General features: G+C 45.2%; 1 long non-coding RNA gene across 3 annotated transcripts in view; it reads right to left on the bottom strand.

Moving 5' to 3' along the window:
* LOC140614500 (uncharacterized) overlaps positions 1-24,153 on the bottom strand; it is an 81,416-nt gene that overhangs the window by 26,706 nt on the left and 30,557 nt on the right. The window contains exon 2 of one of the 3 annotated variants that reach the window (XR_012015353.1): positions 17,161-17,216. The exons of the other annotated variants lie outside the window; for them this stretch is intronic. This is a non-coding gene — a long non-coding RNA (uncharacterized lncRNA). The remainder of the gene's footprint in view (positions 1-17,160; positions 17,217-24,153) is intronic. 3 annotated transcript variants of the gene reach the window in all.

Genomic DNA, 24,153 nt, shown 5'->3' with positions numbered 1-24,153 from the left:
GGCTGTAGCCTGGTAACACCCTTTACTTCTCTATTTTACCCTTCAGAATTGGAGAGGGCATCTATAGAATGTTATTTTTCGAAAAATTTTAGCTGCCCGGAAGGAAGCCATTGCTCTCACACAAGAAAAGTAACATGAAGATAATCTCCCTCACGTGCAGAGCTACCCTGAATGCCTAAGGGACTTCCCCAGAGAGATCCAAGGCAACACTGGACCCCAGAGATGGGAGTCACTGCTAATTTGATTCCCCGGGTCGCAGAGAAATGGAAGGAGGTGGCACAGGAAGAGGGAGGCTGGTATTTTCTTTCCACTCACAGGACTGCAGTATACTTTACATTTCCCAAAGGCCATAATTATTTCCCGGAGAAGAAATTCAAATGACCCAGATAGTTAATTCAGCGAGATTGGCCCAAAAAGTATTTACCTAAAAGGCAGTTTTGTCGAAAAGAACATCACAACATTGTCAGGGCCTGCTCTCCTTGCCTGAAAAATGCAGGTGCCAGATATAAGGCTGAAGCCTAATATAATTAGAGAGAGCAGGAGGTTTGGGAGTTTGAGAGGCAGAGACAGAAGAGGGCTGGAAAATAGGAGAGAGGGAGGAAGGATGGGAAAGTAAGGTGGAGGGGGAGAGAGAGATTGAGAAAGAAAAAGAGGAGAGGATTCCCATGAGCCACCCAATGCAATGACCAGGGTGGGGCTGTCCATGAACCCCCTGGATCCTAGGAATTACTTCTGCATGGAGAAAGGTAGAAGTAGATGAGTAGCTTATTTTTGGTTACCCCCATCTCCCTTCCATGTTCATCTCTGACTGAATGAACTAGGGCCACCTGGTTCAGGTGGTGAAGAATGGTTCACCATTCTTCTAGGGCCACCTCTCCCTTCTTCCAGGGCACCAGGTTCTCCCCACCCGCATGACTGAGACTCAACTCTACTATTTCCTGCTTCCCCTAATCAAATACTCATCTCCTTAGCACAGGGAGCTTAGCTCTGAGCCTAGAGGGAACTCACTGGTGGAATTAACACACACTGATAGCTACCATGTGCCCAGCACCTTGCCCAAGTCCCTTGACCAGGGAAGGCTAGATGTGAACCAAGTCATCACTGTGCAAACAAGAAAATAGAGCCAATGGTGTTCTACAAGAGCATGACAATGTTAGTTTAAAGTGTCCCATTTGCTATAAAAAAGCAAATATCTATTTAGCAGTTATTATGGGCCAGAGACTGTGCCAAACCTTGTGTTGTAATTTTATTTAATCCACAAAAACAATAAGTATAAATACTATCTCTATTTTGCAGATAAGGAAATTAGGAAGAGAGCCAGGGCTGACTCCAAGATGCCATGCCCTTAATCAGCATATTACTAAGCCTCTCAGCGCAAGAAAATGTTGTAACAGACTCTCAAGGTCCCTCTCTCCACCTTCTTATCCCTGTCCAAAGAACAACCCAGGCAGCTACCAGTAAGTTAGCCTTCAACCCCTGAACTCATGATATGTCTCCAAGACAGCTGGAGTTGAGAGACATGGAACTAAAAGGGCATCCTTACAGAGAGGGACTCCAACATTTGTGTAGCTATGGTATGGGTTTGCAGTGTCAAGCAGGAGGAGCTGTACCCACTTAATAACCATGACCTCTCCCCAAGTCTGACTGATTGAAAGAAGCCCATCTTGAGACTTTGGTTGCTTGCAGGAAACCCACATTGCTCCCCAGTGCAAGGTCAGACCCCAACATGGGACAGTGGAATGTGTTGGGAGGTAAGTCTGTCCTATAGGGCATTCATTCTGTCCTATGTGGCATTCACCACAGTGGCAGTACACCTAAGCCATGCTTTCCGCCATCAGCCTGGCTTGTGAAGAAGCCGATATTTCACTGCCAACCCAGAGGTTCCTCAGCCTGCCTCAGTGGCTCAGCATTCAAGCGAGAAGAGACGCACTGTTTATTGGGCCTCCTCCAATCTCAACAAAAGACATTGTTTCATGCTGAGCAGGAATGGAGAACGGGTGGAGTCTCTTGGAGGCTAAAGGTAGGCTTCAAAGAGTTAGGCCAGTCATAGGCCCTCAGCAAAGCCAATCACACAGTCTGGCCAATGAGGGTTCAAATGACTTGGGGCAAAATGAACAAACATGTCCCTACTGATCCATCATTTCAGGCATTGTGGCTCTATGCATAGGAAAATATGTGTAAGTGTTTATTCAAATAGGAACCTATGGCAGATGGGGAGGATGTAGAGTCTGTTTATGTGACATTTAAAGGAGCCTGCTCCCAAGGACCAACATTTCTGCAAGCCTAAGAACAGAGCTGGGTCTGCCAGCATTATCTTTTGCACACTACATCAGGCTTATCCCTTCTATGGGGGACCCTATGGGTCAGGGACCACACAGGACAGAAGCTTAACTCTCCATATGATCCTGGGCATACCCATCACCCAGCCTCAGCTCCTTCCTCTGCAAAGGGGAAAGAGCAGGACACCTCCCCCCGCCCCAGGTATTTGCAAAGGCTGACATAAAAGCAAACATTTTGTGGATGTTTGCCTGCTTAGTTTGAAGGAATAAAACCGTGTAGGGTAAAAAGACTACTGGGAGTGGGGAGAGAGTCCAGAGTCCGTAAGAGGACCCATCTGAGAGTTAAATGCAGTTAGCGCTGCTTGACAGAGAGCAAGGAGAGCCCACGGGCCAAAAACCAATAGTTCTACAGCCTTCTCCGGGTTCCGACAGCATGCCACCTCACCCGGAGTAAGACCAGCACCTGTGCATTCAGTCTGCGCCTTCCCACACATCCAAGCATGAAAGCATAGCTCAGGGGGTCAACAGGACCCCCCATTTCCCGTGTGTCCGCCTGGCTTCTCAGTCAGAACATAGGCTCCTTGTGTCACACAGGGCGCCTCTGTGTGCCCCGCAGACCTGGGCACAGAGCTGGTCCAGGGCAGACCCTCAATAAATATTTGCGGATCGTCTGCCAGGAGGGAGGCCTGCCTTAGGCCAGCTGCATCCCACATCTTCGGCCACCCCTCGACCTGCGATCGCCTTTCAACCTTGATGCTGCAGATGGAATGCGACTTCTACCCACCGTGGAGAAAATTTTCCATGGCACTCAGAGGGGAGAAAAATGCCAGGTGGGTCTCCAGAAGGCTGCAGGGCCACCCCAGGGGCCCTGTGTAAGCATCATCAAGCAGGCCTTTCTGGTGACAGGGGGAAGGCTCAGGTGAAAGCTGGCTTTCCCCCATGGTGGGGCATCGTCACCTGGGATGTTCGCAGCAGAGCCCACAGGAGAAAGAGCGGATGCCAGGGCAGGAAATCCCAGCAGAGCCCCCACACTCTGCAGTGACGTGAGGCCCTGGCCACGCCCGGCCACCCGGCAGCTCCAGCAGGGAAACAGCTTCCTTTTGTGGTCTGACCCTGGCTGGCCGCCAGGGCTTCAACAAGAGCCTTGTGATGTGCACTTTTGAAATGTGTTGGTGGCGCGGAATGGCATGTCTAACTCGTGTTTAATGCCCGTCAGCGTTTATGTCTCTTTCCCACGCCCACGGATGCAGACTGGCTGCATGTGGGGACTGTGGTGGCCAGCCGTCTCAGTGCCTGGCCGTGTGGCAGGGGCCCTCTCAGGACACGCTTCCTTTTACCCTCAGCCTACCCTCTGCCAGGCCAAGGATGTGGCTCCCTTGAGAAGGGAGAAGAGAAGGCAAGCGGGAGCTATACTTAATATCAGCTGCTGGACATGTGTTAGGTTGTTTTCTGTGAGGTGTCAGGGCCCCCAGTTTGCAGGTGGGGAAACTGAGGCTCAGAGAGGTTAAATCTTTCTTGGAGGATAACACAGCTATAACATGATGGAGCAAAGTCCAAACTCCAGTCCGACTCTTCCAGGATTCAGACTCTTCCCAGACACCTCCACCCGTCTCCTGGGAGGTTCATTCTCCCCAGGATCATTCCTGAAGGACAAGGCAACAGTGGCCACAGCCCACATTCCCACTGCCTACACCCACCTCCTGATGACCACTGGCAACCAGAGTTTGAGAAGCCCAAGGGAGGCCCGGTCAGCTCACTCCAAGCTCATGGTTTGCTTCAAGAACATTCTATTTGATTTGGGTTGTTAATTCTCAAAGTATGTCTGCCAAAGTTCAGAAGTTACTGTGCTTATTGTTTTTCCACGATTTTCTTGTTTTTCTGTTGTTTCTTAATTATGGCAGCTTCTGCCTGGCGGTCCTTGGAGAGACACACTTGGGCTCCAGCAGGTTCCCTGGGTGGTCTCCAGGAAACCCAGACAAGAATCGTGTGCTGCTTTGTACTGTGATGACACAGCCCTCTACATTCCTGCAGCTCACAGGAGCTGGGGAGAAGCTGCTAGAACCACACAGTGCCTGTCTTGGGCTAAGTTCCCCTGGAGAGATTAGAACAGAAAAGCAGGTACATGGTTTATCTAGGAGACCCACAGTGAAAACTCCAGAGCAGCAGCAGGCCATGTGACATGGGGAAGGAGAGGAAGAGAATATAGGGGATGTTCCTGAGCAGGCTACTTCTGGGGGCACCTGAGGCTCTCTAGGAAACAGTAGGACATGGCCCAGAGTCTGTGCTAAAGAAGATGCAGTGTTTATCCACCAGTCGTTGGTTTAGGTCTGTCCCAGACAAGCCAAACCCTGTGACCAAAATCCTCAGGCAGAGAGAGACACACATGCCCGAATCAGAGCCTGATAGTAGGCCTGGAAATGGTGAGTACCAGGGGGATACAGGCGGGTGCTCCTCACAATGGGGCCGTGTCAGGTACCACCACTGTGGGACAGAGCTCTTGGGCTCGTTCCCCTCTCCCTCCTTATGGGCTGTGATTTGGATGATACTACAGCATGGGCTCTAGGTCACTTTGTCTGTCTGCACCTTCTCAGGCATCTCAGGTAGGGAAGAAGGAACTGGGTGTCACTTCCCAGTTTTGGAGAGTTCTGAGGGGATGTAGCTGAGGTACTTGGACTTGTCATCCATCAAAGGCAGACCTTCCAGAGAGAAAAGAGGGCAGACCCAGAGATCCCTTAATGCACCAGGCACAGACACTAAGGCCTCGGTGACCACTTGCCAAGCTGGAGGACTGCAGTCAAAGCTTGCAGTAATTGTGGAATTTGCATGCTCTTCCTGGTAGCTGTCTCTTAGAAGCAAAGAGGACCACAAAAAAAGACCAGTCATGGCTCCTCCTGTAGTCAGAGAGAGGAGCTGGGGCATAGGAAGGATGGATCATTTGTAGCCTGGGGGAGGGTGCTGTGCTGCTCCCTTCCTTTTCATTATCCACTAAGAGATCCACTGCTTCCTTTCCTTGCCCTGGCTGATCCCCCTCCTTGCCTTCATCTCTGTACGTGCCTGGCATCTCTCTTCTTCCCGCTGTGGACTCCTGTCCCCGTTTAGCTTCTCTCTCTCTCTCTCTCTCTGAGCCACTGGGTCTCTAAGGTGCTCATCATCTCCTGTCAGACCTCTCTCTTCATTCTCTCTGCACCTCTTCCCCTCTCCTCGGGCTCCCCTGAGCCCCTTCCCCCTCCTCCTAGAGACTTGTGCACCCCTCCGGGCAGGTCTGGAGTTTCAGTGATGGGGCTGCCTAAATCACCAGGGACGGGCACTGGGGGGCACAGGGCATGCACGTCCCAGCGTCCCAGCGGCATGCCCAGGCAGCGGGAGGCCTGACAGCCTTGTCCATTGCCATTGCGAGGACAGCTCCCAGCCTCAGCCACCAGCAGCCCTCCATTCGCCCTCCTCCTCTTAGCCATGATCAACATTTCAAAAGCGAACGCACAAGCCCTACAGTGGGTTCCTATAATTCACCCAAGGGTTGCGCCTGCCTGCCTGCCTTGAGACAAGCTGCATTCTTCCCTCTGAGTTAGCTATTTTTAAGAAGGCTCCCCCCTCGTTTCCAGTTCCCATTTCAGCCCAAGCGCTGAATTAGATTCTTTCTTCATTTTGTAGGCTCCCCCTCTCTGTTATTATATAAAACCATTTCAGCCCTTAAGGAGTTGGCATCTGACATCGACAGCTTCTGAATCCCCAGAACAGAGAAGGGAAGGAATAAACAGAAGGGAGGGAAAGAAATGTTCTGTTTCTGCTCCAGGAACATGAATCGGCAGAGAGTTAAATAGCAACAAAGTATTTGGTGTTAATCTTTAATATTCTCAGAAACTTCAATCCCTGAGCTGCCATTCTCCAAGTGACTCTGGCGCCTCTCACAAGATATCACACCTTCTATTATGCTCTAAAAAAAGTACCCACCAGAGGGGAGTTCTTAGTGATTAGACTGCCAAAAAAAAAAAAAAAAGAGAGAGAGAGAGAAAGAAAAAATCGAAGGTGCTCGTTGCTATTTATAGGGAAATGACTGAAAAGGATGAGACATGGATTCCTTTGCCGTCAGTCTGGCCAGTTTTAAGCAGACCCTGCCTGAGCTCGTTCTGTGATGTGATCTTTACCTTCCTCCATCTCCAGAGTCAGGGAGCAGAGAGAGCGGCATGAGACAGATCTCAAGGGCTGCAGCAGCATCAGGAAGTGGAGGCGGAGAGAGTTTGGGTGTCCCCACCCCGGCTGCCTGTGCCCTCCTCAGAGGAGGAGGTGAGCCAGACTGTAAATGTGAATGATAAGATTCTTCCTCTAAACTACATGTGTGGCCTGCTAGCTCCATGTAGGTTCCTCTAGGCAGAGTCTGAGCCCAGGATTCCACCGAGGGCAGTTTATCTGGGAGGGGAACCCAGGAAACACCTGCAGGGAGGTAGGAGGTGAGAAGGAAGGGCCAGACAGCCAGTAAGGACCATAACATCCAGCAAATGACCTCTGTGGGCACCTGGGACCCCCTGCACAAGTCAGAGAGACAGTGCAGAACATGCACCTCAGAGTTACCACACCTGAAGGTGAAGAACCTGGAGTATTTGTCTACTGACTCCAGCCAGTCCTTGGCTGAGGGCTACAGGAGGGAGGGTGTTAAATTCTCTGGCACTCCGAGCTTGTGCACACTGGCTGCACAGGACACCTCCAGCGAAGACATGCAGGTGCTAACTGTTGGAAGTACACTGCAATGGTGAGTGAGAGAGTCAGCACCCACGGCAAATATCAGTGACCTGTATCATTCATGTTTGGGGCTAGCGCTTCAAAATAAAGAGTGGGAATTGAAATTAGACGGATGAACGTTGCCTTTAGCATGCCACACCTCTTTTCATTGGGTGCCTCCTGGGTTTCTAGGCAACAAGTCACATTGGGTTTGGAAGTCTTTGCCCCAATAGCATAGTCTTTGGAATTTTTCCTAGAGGAAAGTTTTCTCCTCCTTTTGCAGAACGAGGTGCCTGGACATGAAGTCTTGTCCTTACCCTAGATCGCCTGCGGGGCTTTCTGAAGCTGAGAAATTCTTTCCCCTTCCCTTGGCACCTGTAGACCTAGAGTTATGTCCAAGCAAAACAGAGCATTAAGGAGGAAGGAGATGAGTCACTCCCTCCCTGCCTCCCCACCAGGGCTCCCCTCATGTCAGAGTCTCTTCCCAAAACATGCAGCTCTTGTAGAAACACTTAATATTATACGACATGTCTCCTGACACCCTCCCTCCATCCTGGTTCCATGTGGTCAGGCCTAAGCCTTTTCCAGAATGGCAGTCGTAGGACCTAAGTGGCAGATTGTCAAGGAGCCTTTCTCCAATGAATGACTAAATGAAGGTCCTCAGTGCCTAATTGAGAAATTCTTTGGCTACTCCAAGACTTATTTTATCAGGTCTAAATCCCCTTATATATTCAAGGCTCTTTACAATTTTCTACCCTGATTTCCCACCCAAGGTTCATGTTTAACATTCCTCTCCATGGCTATTGACCATTTGGTCAAGATGTCACCATTTTTCACTCTGATGGGCTTTGCATGTGCTACTTCCTCTGCCTGGAACACTCTTCCACTTTCCTCTGTCTGTTAAAGGGCTACTGTAATCCTTTAGACTCATCTCCAAAGTCCCCTCCTCCATGAAGTCATTTCCAAATCCTCTAAGAGGTGCAAGATGATCAAATAAGCAGACCTAGCAAGTGTCTGAGGGACCAGCAAACAAAGACAACCAATAGCTCTTTTTAAACAGTTTTGATATTTCTAAAAAACAAAGACAGCCAAGTAGCCAATATGCAAAATGCTCTGATCTGGTTTGGCCTTCCTTATAAATTTTATTTTTGGTTATGGTTTTGTTTTGTTTTGGCTCATCAAGCTTGGAGAAAGTTGTCATCAACCTTTTTGGAGCTTGGGACCTCTAGAGTTCTTATTATTGCCTCTACTTACAAGCATTAAAATTATTTAATCATTTATTCATTCATTCATTCATTCATTCACTCACTCAGCACACCGGGCAAGGCCTGTGGCCTGGGACATGCAGGTCACACACTCTGGAGGAAGTAATCAGCACATTACAGATCGTTAGGACACTGTGAGATTCCTGATCATTTGAAAGGGTCTGCCCTGGTGAAATAATGACACTAGTAGATTCTAACATAAACTAAATATTCAGGAGTTTACACTCATATAAATAAACATGTGAATAAATGAGTGGCAGAGAACGGATAGCTCTTTCTTACACTAGAATTCTAATTAATACCTGAACAAGAGGTCATGCAAGTAGGAAATCACCATTTGGCAATGACCACATTAATAATGGCTGTAGGTAAGAATCAAATGCCAATACTAAAATTAGTGGGCTACTGTCTTCTAAGAAACAGGATGTTTGCATAGTCTCACAGACTTGGCTTAGTCTCATCCTTACAAAGAATACATTAATTACAAAGGGAAGAATAGCAACTTTGTGGTGGAGACACCTGGCAGACATCACCTCTACCAAGTGATCAAAGTCAATATCACCAATGATAAGACAAGATGACATCATGCACCTCCTGACATTATGTACTAAGAAGGACATAATATCACTTCTGTGCTTTTGCTGCCAAAAATGCATAACTTCAGTCTAATTGTGAGAATATATCGTACAAATCCTGTAGTAAGACACATTCTATAAAAGAAATAGCTAGCATTCTTCAAAATCACGACAGTCCTAAAAGGCAAGGAAAGACTGATGAAATATCCCAGGTTAGAGGAGGCTTACAGGACAGCTAAATGTGGGCAGACAATGCAGACTCTTGGAATGAAAAAGGGTATTAGTGGGACAACTGGTAAAATATGAACAAAGCCTCTAGATTGGTTAATAGAGCTATATCAGTGTTAATTTCTTGGCTTTGATCATTGTACTAGGTGATGTAAGACGTTAACATGAAGGGAAGCTAAGTGAACAGTAGACAGAATCTCTGTGTACTGTTCAGCAACTTTAAGTCTGAAATTATTTCAAAACAATGTCAAAAATATATGGGGGGAAAATTCTGCTCTATCTTAACCTCACGTTATCACAACACCTGAGGGATTGTTCTAGAATATTTGTTTTGTTTATTTGCATCCCTGCAAGCCTCTCCAGGAACTGTCTAATTCTTTCTGGGATCCTTGTGATGCCAGTGCTCCAAAGTTTCATATCATTCCCTCCTCCAACACCCACTCTGTGCATTTGGGGACCATTGCTAGGAGGTACAAAGGGAGCTATCGAAAAAATTCTGGATTTATTAAGCAGTGCTGCTTAAACATCATCATGCCTTTTATGAAGAGAAAAGGCAATGCACTGGTAGTGTGATACGTAGATTGCTCCACTCCTCCCTTATCCCTTTGTACTGAATCTTTCCGATCCTATTCCCCACCTGGAATCAGTGCTGGCTTCATACTTGCTCTGACCAACAAGCAGCAGAAGAGACAATGAACCAGGTTTGAACCAAGCTACAAGAGGCCTTGCATGTTTTTGCTCATCATCCTGGAATCCTGCCCCCTCACCAGGTGAAGAAACCCAAGCTAGCTGCTGGAAGATGACAGGTCCTGTGGTGCAAGAACAAGCCAATTGCCAGCCAAAACCAGAAGTGTGCACGAAACCATACTTGATCTGCAGGCTTGCCAACTGACCACAGACTCATGAGTGAGCCCAACTAAACCAGAAGAACCACCCAACTGAGCCTTGCCCGAATTCCTGACTCATAGCACCATGAGCTAGACAAACGGTTGTTGTTTTAAATCACCAAGTCTTTGCACTGTTTATTATCCAGCATTGGATAACTGATATAGGTAGCAATATATATCTGATATATCTCCATATCTTGTATCTCCCATAGCCCTAAGCTCAAGGACCAATAGTATTATCCTCTCTTTGCCTCAGATAGACAAATGCAAAGACGTGGACCCTTGTTTTAAACAAAGACAAGACCCAATTGAAATAATACCAGAGAGATCTCCTCTCCTAAGTAAGATAATTTGGACACCTCTTCCCAAAAGGAAAAGGAATCTTTGCAAAGAAATTTCACTGGTTGAGGAAGCAAAGCACAGGCAAGATCAGCTAGACAATTCCTTAGTAAGAGGTCATCAGTATACCAGTCGCTGCTGGGGCAAGGGAAGCAGAGGGTTTTGAAGGGCAGGACACTTTTATAGGATAAAGAATAAAGAATGAGGAAGAGAAAAATTGAAAATATCTGATGGGCTGGGGCCACATGGTCCACTTTGGGGTGAGAAGGCCCAGAGTTGGCTTAGGGTTGGGGGTTGGCTGACCAGACAGACTCTATTTCTGGTCAAGCAGAGCATTGTTAGAAACATGAGTTATTTGACTAACCCCATATTGGCTGACATGGCACCCCAGGCACGACAAGCTCTATCTCAGTCCTAGAAAGTTATTTCAACAGAAACAATGACCAAGCTTCTCATTTGAGAGAACAGCTACAGCACACAACAGTTATGGCTTCTATGAACATATGTAGCCTGACTCTATCTAAAACCTCAAATTTCCCCTTGCACTACTTATCAACTCCCCCACCCACCCGCACACACACAAGCCTTGTCCTCACACTGTACCATGCTGGGCCCCGAAAACATGAGTGTCCAACCAAAGCACTCCTGCTGGGGATTAAGCTGCAATTTTAATATTAATGCACTTTTCCCATCCCTTGGGAATCTTGCCCACCTGTTCCCAGCTTCTAGGAGGTGCCTCCAGCTCTGGAGATTCCGTGGCTGGTGCCTGCCGAGCCTGCCACGTGTACTTCCAGCAGCCCCGACGCACCCTCCTGCCTCACCCATGCCAGCCCTTTGGCTGCCCATGTTTCCCTCCTCTTCTCTCTGAAAGCCCTTTGGGATGCACTTCTCCAGTGTGCTGAACTCAGCCCAGCCTGCTGACTCTCTGGGCCTCGTGCAGCCCATGGAGGCTTTTACCCTGCCCTCCGCCCCATTTTGCAGTTCTCTGAGAGGAGACTGTCCTCTTCAAGAAGTGTTAAATAAAATCTGTATCACCTAAATTGTCTTCAATCATTTTTTTAACACTTCAAAGGTCCCCCTATTCTGGATGCTATGAGAGAAAAACTGGATATTTACTCTTTTCTGTCTCCTTGGTCAGGATTCAGCACGGGTCACTGAGTGGAACACTCTGTCTTTACCTACTGAGGACACAGGCACACTTCCCACCCAAGGTGACAGGTTGTTTCTACTTCAGGAAGTGCCTTCTTGCCCTCGGAACAGACAAAATGGCTCTGCTCCTCACAGCATGAGAACTCTGATTTTTCCAAGAACTGGCCATCAGAGCTGAGAACAACACAGCCCAGCTGCACAGATCATAAGAAAGCAATATTCATCGAATATCAGACTGTCCCAATATTTGAATTGAGTAACAACTTGTCATGCATTCTGCTGGTAGGATGCTGCAGGAATAGAAACTTATTTTGCAGAAAAAAGGAGCAAAATAGTCAAAAGATATGTGATAGTCAGGATTTCTTGTTAGGCAGGCAATAGACTACACAGAGGAGGCTTTCCTTGACATAGGTCATCTTGATAGCAGGAATTACTTGCCCATCCTGCCTTACCTGAGACTCCTTCCCACACTAGCCCAGGCCGCCTCCGTGCTGCCCACCGAGTTCCCCAGAATGCCATGGGCTACACTTGGCTTAAAGCTAAGCTTGAGTAGAGTCCAGCCCAACTCAACTCTTTCTCTGTTTTAACCCTCAAGATGTAAGACAGTTATTAAAATCAACAACAGGGCTCTCAGCCACATACCCTCTTGTTAACTCCCATGATTAACCATGAAGGAGCCAATAAAGAATACTCCACCCCTCGTGATCAATTGTACAATGATGACCTCCTACTCCTGAGCCTGAGCTGTCCTGCCCCTTAAGGCCATTGTGAAGGGCCCAGCATGAGCTGGAAGGTCAAGGGCTGCAGCTCTTGGGAGGCCCATCTGCTTTCAGGGGCTTGCCAGTGGACAGGTGGGCATGAGGAGTGCCAAGACTGGTCCCTGACAGAAGGCTCTAGGATGGTTCCAATTTGTGCCAACCTTCAATACCTCTTGGAATAAGGCCCTTCTTCATGTAGTCCAGGTCTTATGGGTTGGTGGGAGAAGTTATTACCCATACCTGCCCACATGGAGCCATATCCTGTCTTTAATCAGAAATACCCATGCAGTAGGCCTAAAGCTGAAATTCGTTTCCTCCTACAGGGCTGGAGCAAACTTTTCCCAGGGAGACAGAGTTTTCTCAAGCCACCGTTTATAATGTAAGTCCCTCCAAGAAGCTGAGAAGCATCATCTAGTAAATTATATCAGACATGGGCTCCCCACAAAGTAGCTCCTGAGATAAGGATTCAAGTGCAAGCAGTTTATTTGGAATGAGAGAGACTGGGGATGTTAGGGAATAAACAATGCCATGTTGGCAAGTTGGCTACAGGCTCACTAGAGTTTAACCCCCTGAGAAAACTGGGAGCTCACGTACATTATTTGCACATTAGCTGGGGCATTTTTACACCAATTCCTGCAGTCTTGATTTGAAGATGAACCAGTTGGGGAGGGAGGAAGGAGAAATGGGGGGTGTTAATTCCTAGCATGTCCATTCTTTAATGTGGATCTGTCATGTGGACTTTGGTGGCCAGATGAAACCTTCAGGAAAAGAAATAGAACTTCTGGCAGTTGGGAATCAGTCCAGCAGACCACCCTGGAGTAGGGCAGGCTAGGAGTATAGCAGGGATTCCCAGTGGCCACACAGGCCCCTCAATGTGACTAAGGCAGCAGTGATGATTCTAAAGGATACTGATATCTTCCCTAGGAGCTGGAACCTGTGATGGCAGCTGAGGAAGGAGTTCACCATTTCCCAGTGAGGAAAGAGAGATTCCAAGAGGTCCTGTGACTTGTCTACAGCCACACTGTTGACGAGCTGCTCAAACTCTCTGATCCCAAATTCCAAATGTTTGCTACCTGACCAGTTGGCCTGAGTGGTGAAACCAGGAACAAAAGGATGGGGCCTCAGATGGACAGGAAGGACAGGACATGTGAGAACAGATATCAACTACCTAATTTATCAAGCAGTTGTTATCTGCTTGGTCTTGCTCTGAGTGTTTTTCATGAATTTTTTCATCTCATCTTCATGGTAACCTCCTAAGTTTGACACCACTATTTTCCCCACTTACAGATGAGGACACTGAGGCACAGAAAGGTTAAGAAATTTTCTGATGCTGTGAAGCTAGGATGGGACAGACCTAGGGTGCCAACCTAGACAATTCATCTCTAGAGTCTACGTCTGTTAGTAAGACAGACATCTTACTAACCCCACCCTGTCTCTATATTCTCAACAAGTTTGCTCATAGCCATGGCTGCTTGAAGGCTACTGATCTCTCCTTGACTAAACCACACTTCCTAGAATTTTTTGACATCAGCAAAGGGGCCACAGCTGATGAAGAAGCCAGGAACTTCTAAAACATCTAGCTGTCCACCTCAGCAGAGGCAGCGAAGCACGTAAGCAGATTGGCTCTGAGGTCTACAGTGCCAGACTGGAATTCCAAGCTCTCCCTTCAGGCATCTCAGCAGGATTTGAGGGGCAGCCATGTACCAGACACTGTATTAGGCTCCAGGGCTACAAAGGTGAGAATGGTGAGAACATTCAGCTGATTCTATATCCAGACAAATAATCAAGTATGAGGGCAGAATGAAGACATGGTCACATACAATGACTCAAAAAAAAAAATCTGCCATGTATCCTTTTTTAGGAAGCCTCTAGAAAATGTGTTTTAGCAAGACAAAAACATAAACCCATAAAGAGAAGAATTGCAGGGGTGCCTGAGTGGCTCAGTCACTTAAGCATCCGACTTTTGATTTTTAGCTCAGGTCATGATCTCAGGGTCGAGAGATTAAGCCCCACATTGGCTCCAGGCTCAGCTTGGAATCTGCTTGAGATTCCCCCTCCCTCCTCTCTGCCTCTTGTGCTCTGACACTCTCTCTCTCTCATAAATAAATAAATCTTTAAAAAGGAGAGAGAGAGAGAGAGAAGGAACAGCAGTAAATCAGAGCAGAGAGTGACAAGATATGCCAGGATAAAGGATCTGTGCCATCCTAGAAAGTAGTTGTGATGGGTAGGGTGTGCACACAGGTAAGACAGCAACAGTGTGGGGGTGGGAGGGGAATGACAGGTTAGTTGATGGATTTGAGAGAAATATTGATAAGATTGACAGATCTGCAGAGGTACTGGGTATGCACTGGGGATGGAGGAATCGCCTTGGATATATAGACAATTAAGCAGAGTGAAAAAGAGCACTTTTTCAAGCATTGAAACATGATCATATTATACTACTTGATCCATTAGTGAGCAATAGTTTTATAGTTTTAATGGAAACAAGGATTTGATTAACCTTGTTAATCAACGTTATGGTGTTGAGATTGAGAGAAAGGAACAGTGCAAGTGGTGGAGGGATGTTAAATTCTCAACCATCATAAGGGAAGTCAAATAGCGTACAAACTGACACATCAAGATATAGTACAATATTTAGTCAAGCATACAAAAGGAAGTCAAAAGGTACAAACTTCCAGTTATAAGATAAATAAGTTCCAGGGATGTAATGTATAACATGGTGCTTATAGTTAATGACATTGTATTGTATATTTGAAAGTTGCTAAGAAAGTAGATCTTAAAACTTCTCATCAGAAGAAAAATATTTGTCACTATTTGTAGTGATGGATGTCAATTGCAGTAATCATGTCATCAATACATACATATATCAAATCATGTTGTATACCTAAAACTAATACAGTGTTTTATGTCAATTACATCTCAGTTTTAAAGAGGAAGAATTAAATTTTTTTAAAGAAATAGTACAATAGCTTAATACATACAATAATATATATTATTTAGGGAGGTAAAAAAAAAGAGGTGAAAACCTTTGGGTATTTGGGGTCATGGAAGGGCAGAGGAGCCAAGAAGGATATTCCTGTTTTATATTTTAAGTCTTATAGTCCTATTTGATTTTTTTCAACCTATTGATTTTTTCAACATGCAGAATTTACTTGCAAGAAATTTAAATTAATTCCTTTACAAAGGAAATATTTTTGTTTAATTTCTTCAAACTCTTGATCCAGTGGTAATGCGTAAATGCATCTGTCACTATGTAGGACCTTTATTATTAGGAAATCAATACCTCCCTACCCCTGCTACAAACATTGAACAGATCCTTAAGAAAACTAGTCTAAAAGGCAGCTAAGGGGACAGTCAGGCCAGGGTGCCAGCAGCTATGTTCCACTTCAACCAGCAAAGGCTAGTTTTAACTGAAGAGAGGGAAAGCAGAATTAGGAATTGTGATATTGAAATTTGTGGTTCATCAGTGAGGGCAGACTACCACCCCCTACCAGCTCATCACTGGCACTTCTCCAGACTCACCAGCACCCTCCTGCCCTTAGATATACTATGGCTGACAGTGACCCACAGCAGGCTTGGGAAGTATCCATACTGATGGAAGCACATCTTCCAAATCAGCCCAGGCCAAGAGGAAGAGTTTATTTCAAAAGTATTGAAACTGTGTCAAACCCAATTAAAGGAGAAAACTCTAACCCCCAAAAGTTACCTAAAAGACAAACACGATATTCATATTCCTGGGAAAATGCAAATAATTTTTACAGGTGAAAAGATGTGCTCTCCAATACTTTCATACATAGTAAAGATGGGATGTTTTCTTAGATGGAATGGGACAGATTCTGTGGAAGCAAAGAGGCCCTTAAAATGTCTTCTTTCATTCCCAGGCATTTGTTTAGATTACCAGCAGGACAGTAGGATGACAGAGGGATGCTGAGTTGGCCAACTCCTAGATCAATGACTCAGCCTCCCCCTTCTCTGACCTGGTGTGCAAGAGAAGCCTGCAGTCCATCTCATAGGCCTCCTGCATTCCCAGGGCAGGGGCAGACACATTGCTATGAAAACTAATTCCTCAGCTCAGGAACCCCACATGGTATACCATGAGACTAGCACTCACAGCAGAAAAGGTTGATCCAAAGTAGCTTTGCAGCAGCCAGAGCCAACCAAGGGTGAGGTGAATTCAGAAAGGCCCAGAGCTGAAGGCCCCCATCTCTCTCAATTTTAGAAATAGCACATACTGCCCCTTGGTTTTTTCTTTCCTTTTGCTTGGCTGAACTTCAGAACTGAAGTAAAATCTGCATGTGCCTCAGCCAAATATTACCCTTAATCATGCTGCTGCTACAACGCCTAATAATACTTTGTAGGATTATATTGCAGAACAAACCCTTCTCATACACATCAACTCACTTGACCCTTAAAACTGCCCAGTGAGGTTGGCAGGGTGTTTTATAGACAATTGAAGTGTAAAGATTTTGAATGTCTTTCCTGAGAACGCCCAGCTATTAACCATCAGATGAGAGTCATGATATTTCTACTCAGTTTTTCTCCACAAAGGGAATGAAGGTGGTAGTAGTAAATGCACATAATAAAATAGTGCAATAAGCAACAGAAACAGGAAAACATAGGAATTAGGACAGGATATAAGAACTGAGAAGAAAAAAATCTCAACAAAGTCCTGCCCAGTTGGTATAATTGAAGATATCCTGGCAGCCTAAGCGAAAAAGGAAACAAGATTAGTCACATAGGTTTAGTTGTAAATGATGTGCCAAAATCAAGATCCAGCATCACACACAAAACTCAACTTGAAAATGCTTAGATCCATTTCTCATCCCCAAAAGTAGGCTATTCCTAATTCAGGAAGCATCTGGGCCCACCAGCTAAGGGCTCATCCCCTGAAATATACAATTCTGTTACTGGTTTAGCACAGGTTCTGAGAACCATAGCAAGGCTCAAAATAAAAATCTCCTTACCTGAGGCTCAAAAAACTAAAACTTCCAAATGGAGTGATTGGTTCTGTCTCCTCAACCTACAAGAAAATCAGTTCCAAAGTCAGAGAAAAGTCAAGAAACTTAGGTTCCATTAAAATGTCAATCAAGGATTCCCCCCTGAAAATCTAATTATATCTCATCATCTCAAAGACTCAAGCTTCCATCTGTAGATAGGAAATTAACCCTCCATCCTGAGCTCCTAAAACAAGCCAAATGGAAACTGTTACATAATTTCAGTTGTATCTGAGGAGATCCTCACAAAATGTGGTAGGCACTTACTGTTTACATCTTCCCAGCATCTCTCCCTCTTTCCTTGCTAACAGAACTCAGTTTTTCTTCTGGGGTCCTGATGGGTCAAAATGTCCCACCACCTCATTTGGCCAAGAGATAGGAACATAGCTCAACTGAGAACATTGAGGTTCTTCTAGAAATTAGAATTTTGAGCGGAGAGATAGAGACATCTCATGGAAAGATCCCAAAGAAGAGAGCTCACCAGTTTTTACTAAGATTTTCATGGATCTGCTGATTCTCCTGGCCCTGCTGATTCCCATGGCCCATTTGATCAGCTTTTTCTGTGATTCTATCAACTACCCAACATCCTTCCAATGAGTTATTTTTTTAATTAAACTAATAAATGTTACTTTCTGTTGCTTACTATCAGAGAAACCTAACAGGTCCATAAAGAAATGGTACCAGTGAGTAGCCAAACCTTGACATCTCTTTATTACAGGCCAATACAATATAAACCAATCAAGCAGTGCTTATCAGAAACACCTGGAGGGCTTCTAAACAATTTAGATATGCATTTTTTAAAAAACTACTCTAGTGATGCTGATGCCCATGCATAATTAATAATCCCTCCTCTAATGGATGACAGCAAACCTGAGCTCTAATCCCAGACATATTCTATTCTATATGACTGGGGCCAACCCTTAATCTCAGCCTTTGTTTCTCTATAAAGTGAATGAGGTGGTAGCTGTGGGTGGGGGTGATTCTGGAGAACTGTCCAACAAAAGTGGGGGGCCGCTCCTCATCCCAGTAAATTGTGGCTGTGAGGGAAAGAAGATCTGGGCTTGCCAGACCTTTCAGCTTTCCAAGAGAAGTGGGATTCAGTATCATTTGCCATAAATGGATGGTAATTACAAAAAATAATTACAAGCAAACAGAATTACTAAACTCTATCTGGAAATGTTGCCTGCTTCAGGCTCTGAGCCAAAGGCTCATGGCCTCTTCACTGCAAAGGGAGATTAAAAAGAGAGAATAAAGCTTACCACTGTCTGATGGAGACTTTCTCCTTCACGTATCAGTGGGAGTACTGATAAGGACATAATTATCATAATGTGATTCAGTGTTATTCAGTACTGGATCTGTGGAATCCATGTGCAACTGTCCACCACCTTGGTCATTCTGGAGCCTTTGAACCTCCCTTCATGCCCAAGCTGGATTCCACACTTCCTGGTGAGATTTTTCTGCCTGCTTTTGACAGCCAACATGGAGGACATTTTTATGCCATCTGGCCTGGAATTCAGCTTGAGCCAGCATTTTCTACATCATCCCTCACTCTCCATCTCTTTATTCCTGCTGTTTCTTTCCTCCACTCCTAGATCCTTCCATACATCCTATGCAGGGTCTAGTATCTTTGTATTGTCCTTTGCCCCAAAAAGAGGAGAAGCAAAGTGCCCAGCCATGACTGCAGAGGCAGAAGGTCCTGTTATCTCCTCACGGAACAGATGGGCTACTCAAAGGGACCAAATGACTCGTTGCAGCACACAATTGGCAGACCTGAGGAACATTTTCTCACTTATTTATCCAATATATTTTGAGGACCTCTATTCTATTCCTGGCACTGTTCTCAGGATTAAAGATAAAGACAGAGCAAAGACTCTGCCCTTCACAAAGAGAATGCAGGATATTCTCTAATGATGATAAGTGCTGTGATATAAACCCAAGCTGGGGTGGAAGTGGAGAGTGCCTGGGACAATGTTTTGGACAGGGTGATAAAGAAAGGGCCTCTTTGAAGAGCTGATATTTGAGCACAGGACGAGAATAAAGTGTCCATGCAGACACCTGTGGGAAGAGCATTCTAGGTAGAAGGGAAACAGCCCCAAGAAAGACAGACACTTGATATATTTGAAAAGCAGCATGAAGGCCAGTGTGACTGGAGCAGGGTAAGTGATGAAACTTTGGGGATGAATACAGAAGTAATATGGACATGAAGCACTATTAAGAATTTTTAAGTAATAGAACATGAAGCAATTCTATTAAGAATTTTTGTTAAGAAGCTATTTGGTAGGGCAGCCCAGGTGGCTCAGTGGTTTGGTGCCACCTTCAGCCTAGGGTGTGATCCTGGAGACCTGGGATCGAGTCCCACATCGGGCTCCCTATGTGGAGCCTGTTTCTCCCTCTGCCTGTGTCTCTACCTCTCTCTGTGTCTTTCATGAGTGAATAAATAAAATCTTTTTAAAAAAAGAAGCTATTTGGTAGTACAGTGGCATGATCAAGCAGTTTTGAGGAATATTAGGAACCAACTTCTAGGCCCTAGCTCAGCGCCATTTACAGAAGTCCATACTGCTTCCTTTTCTACCTGGGCCACTAAGCATAGCTGCACAAGTTGTGTACTGCCTAACTACAGTTCACATGGATTATTATAATGCTCTTTGAATTGTGAAGTGTAATGACTATATTACCTTCTACCCCTGGAGGCTCAGTTAGACTTAATCTCATCCTGGTGTATGAGCAAAGCTAAGCACTTCTGGTTCAAGTTCTCATTTTCCTTACTAGGTTGTGACAAAGTTGGTCTGGGGGTTGAGGTGCACTTTGATGGAGAACCTGAGGTGAGGGAGAAGTTCAATCTGATCTCCAATTCCCCTCACTCATTATCTTCTTCCCAAGACCTGTGATTTCAGAAGCCAGAGGACAATGGAATGAGCCAGCACCATCTCTACCAATGACAAATCTGAGTTGCTTGGCTCTTTGGACTGGGAAGAGAAAGAGTGAGCCTCCATTCCTCTGATCCTATAGCATATGTCCTGCCATTAGTAGGTATGAAAGAGTGAAGAGAAACTCTTTTTGTTGCAGTTTTTCATTACTTCTTGTTGTTTTGTTACACACCCACACATCCACCCCAACCCCTGACACATAACACACACACACACACACACACACACACACACACACAAGATTAGTCAAGGTCAAGTGAGTCATCTTCCCTGGTCCCCAAAACCTCACCTAGGAGGACCCCCTCTCATATCCACTCCTCTACTCTATTTGCCTACTTTCTGATCAGATCCCTGACTACATTGTAAATAGCAGCTTAAAACTTAACTCACTTTGCATCACCCCTGGACACAGGCAGAGAGACAGCAGCTTGAGCAAGTGACTTGTGCAGATTGATTGTCCAGCATAGCTAACAACACCTCATTTTGGGAGAATATTTATCTTTGCATCATTGGGGTTTGGGCCTGAGATTGTCATGAAGTGCTAGCATCTCACAAAGCCAATAAAACTCTTGAACAGGGAAGTATCATTTTCACAGACCCATTTTTAGAAAGCAAGTAGTTAATCAGACTCCATAGCAGCTAATTAGCTGAGCTGTGGAAGGAGCTACACATAAACATCTTGCTGGGAGATTCAGCAGAGAGAAACACACAAGGAACACAGTGTCTCACTTCCTACTCCTTCCTGCAGGGAGGAAACAATAGACTAGGACCCATCCTACCTGTACATCACAACATCTCTAAGGTAGCTGGCAACTTTCCCGCTCCCTTTCACCCGTGCAGAGCTGCCCTGAGAATGTTCTTAGCCCAGTGGGGCAGGTGAGCACATCCCTACTCAATCTTATGTCCTCTGGCAGAATATCCTTCTAACTGGAGTCTTCTGTCCAGTTCCTGTTATAGGTATCTATTGGTGTGAAACAAACATCCAGAGAACTAATGGCTTAAAGCAGTTTATTATGATCTCTTATGAGTCTGTGAGTTAGCTGGGCTCAGCTGGGTAGCTCTCACTTGATGTCCATCATGCAGTGATAGTCAGATGGCAGCTGGAGCTGTCTGAAGGCTCAGCTGGGCTGGTCATCCAAGATGTCTCCCTAATGGCTGGTGATCAATGGTGGCTACAGGTGGGAAGCTCAAATGGAGCCCATGACTGGGGTACCTACAAGTGTCCTCTTCATATGGCTTGGGTTTTCACAGCATGGAGGCTGGGTTCAAACAGGGCGCAAGAGACCCATGTAGCAGCTGCTGGGCCTCTAGTCTCAGCAGGCTCAGATCATCATTCTGCTGCTTGCCATTGGGTAAGCAGGTCATAAGTCCTGCCCAGATTCAAGGGAGGGAAATTAGAATCTACCTCTTAATGTAAGGAAAAACATGCATAGGGAAGGAAGGAAATGATGGAGGCCATTTTTGGAGACTACCCAGTTCCCCAGAAGAGGCCTTGAGTTGATGATTCTTGTACAAGCAACTGACACAAGAAGTGCTCCCAGGAGAAACTGAGTAAGAGAATGGGGAGCACATCAGGAAACAGGAAGAAGACCAGCAGGGGTGATTTGAGGCAAAGTTCTAGCCTTACCCTGAATCCAGAGATGAGTGCTAGAGTTTATGCCTGAGAGTTTGACCCAACTTGAAAGAAGGAATGGAGCCTTCCTATTTCTACACCTGTGAATAATTTGCTGGTGCCCACAGAGAGACATAGAGGTGTGAATAACCAAACACTTTCCTATCTCTCTACATGACACAAAGTGGCTCCTATAGCCCAAGGGCAATCCTCTGAAGAGTCACATGAGCTGCTGTGTAAAGCAAAGCACACAAATGTTAGGGAAGGGGTATATGGAAATGTAAAAGGGATTCAAAAGGACCTGAGCAGAGGACTGTCTGTCTGCTACAACTGACTCAGGTGGTTTGGGGAGAAGATGGAGAAGTAAGGATTTGTCATTAGTATATCCTCATGCATCATTTTGCCCCCAGCTCTTCCATGAGGTGGGGCTTGAAATCCCCATTTATATAGAGAAATCCCACACTCAGATGGATTGCAACTTACCCATAGAGCAGGATCTGAGCCCAGAACCATATGGCCCTGAAATCTGTGCTCCATCCTTAAACCACACTAAAGTCACAGAAGAGTAGGAAACTTCAGCTAACAGCTGCCTCCTCACCACAAGAGGCATGGATGGCCTTCGGGTAAAAGGCCTGGGTTTCCCTCCAGCATCTGACAAAACCACACCATTTGCAGAATGCTCTCCACTGCCACAGTAGACGTGGCAAAGCTCTCTGCCACTTAAGTCATGTTATTCTCAAAGAGGTGCTGAGTGGTTTGTCCTCCATTTAAGCAGTGGTTTTCAATGTGGGTGGGAGTGGGGATGCTCCTCGGGGACATTTAACAATGTCCAGAGACAGTTTTGTTTGTCACAGGATGGGGGTGGGGACATTGTTACTGGTGTCCAGGAAGTAGAAGCCAGGGATGCTGCTAAACATCCTACAATGCACAGGGCAGCCCACTATTACAATGATCCAACCCCAAGTGTCAATAGTGCTGAGCTTGAGAAATCTTGATTTTAAGGAATAAGTCTCCAACCAAGCTAAATGTCCAAGAGGATAGAAGGCAGAGGAGCAGGGACTCTGCCTACTTTCACGCAACCCAAATGCAAATTAACAGTGAAAACTGAATTTTAGGTGGCTAGTTTTTATCTTCACGAAGTACAGCTGGCTCTTTTCTTGATTTTAGCAGCATGTACTGGTTGGATTTACTGAGTCATTCTACATTCTGGAGTGATAATCACCCACTGACTTATGACATTCTTGCACCAGAGAAGATACCAAACCACCTTCTCAAGGGAAGAAATGAACAGTAGTAAGTGATATTTAGCAACTTTTAAGGCAAGAAAATGGATAGTAGGATATGTTGCCATCATGGTCTGCTTTCTTCACTTGCTAGTCTATAGCTTCTTAAGCATCGAAAATAATGATGTGTCTCAGCATTTGGGAATGTGGTATGTGTTCACCTATAGATGAATTGTGGCCATAATTTCCTATGACTGATCGTACTAAACGTACTTAAACATCCAAACATGTGTTTCCTTTCAAAGTAGTCACCTTGGGAAGCTGTACACCTATATTTTTCAAGTATATCTTTTCTTTAAGTTGTGAAAAAATACACATTATATAAAATCTATTATCTTAGCCATGTTTAAGTGTACAGTCAGTGGCATTAAGTCATTCACACTGTTGTGCAACCATCACCACCATCCATCCACAAGCCTCATTTCATCTTGCAAAATGGATACTCTGGACACATGAAATAATAACTCATTCCTGCCATTGCCTCTGGCAACCACCATTCTACTTTCTGTCTCTATGAAGCTACTTTAGGGACCTCATGTAAGCAGAATGATGCAATATTTGTTTTTTTGTGACTACTTCACTTAGAATAATGTCCACAGTGTTCATCTATGTTGTAGCATGTGTCAGAATTCTTTTAATTTTTAAGGCTGAATCATACATCAATGTATGTATTTATCATATTTGGTTTAGCCATTCATCCCTCAATAGACACTTGGGTTTATTTTCCATCTTTTGGCTATCATGAATAATGCTGCTATGAACATAGTATACAAATATCTCTTCAAGTTCCTGCTTTTAATTCCTATGAGTCTATACTCAGAAGTGGAATCATTGAATCATAGAGTAATTCTATTTTTAGTTTTTTGAGGAGCCCCCATACTGTTTTCCACAGTGCCTACACCATTTGTATTCTCACCAACAGTGTACAAGGATTCCAAGTTCTCAACATCCTCACCAACACTTGTCACTTTCTGTTGTGTTGTTTTTTAATATCTTAGCCATCCTAATGGGTTGAAGGTGGCATCTCATTGTGGCTATGCACTTATTTTGAACAAATCTGCCATTGCTGAAAATATTTTTGAACTTCATTCTTTAGAAATGCATTCCCATGAAGCTTAGAACAACAAAAGAAAAAAAACCT

Source organism: Canis lupus, chromosome 22 (assembly GCF_048164855.1).
Source record: "Canis lupus baileyi chromosome 22, mCanLup2.hap1, whole genome shotgun sequence".
NCBI lineage: Eukaryota > Metazoa > Chordata > Mammalia > Carnivora > Canidae > Canis > Canis lupus.
Note: the sequence above shows the minus strand (reverse complement) of the source record. Positions and strands in the feature narration are given on the sequence as shown.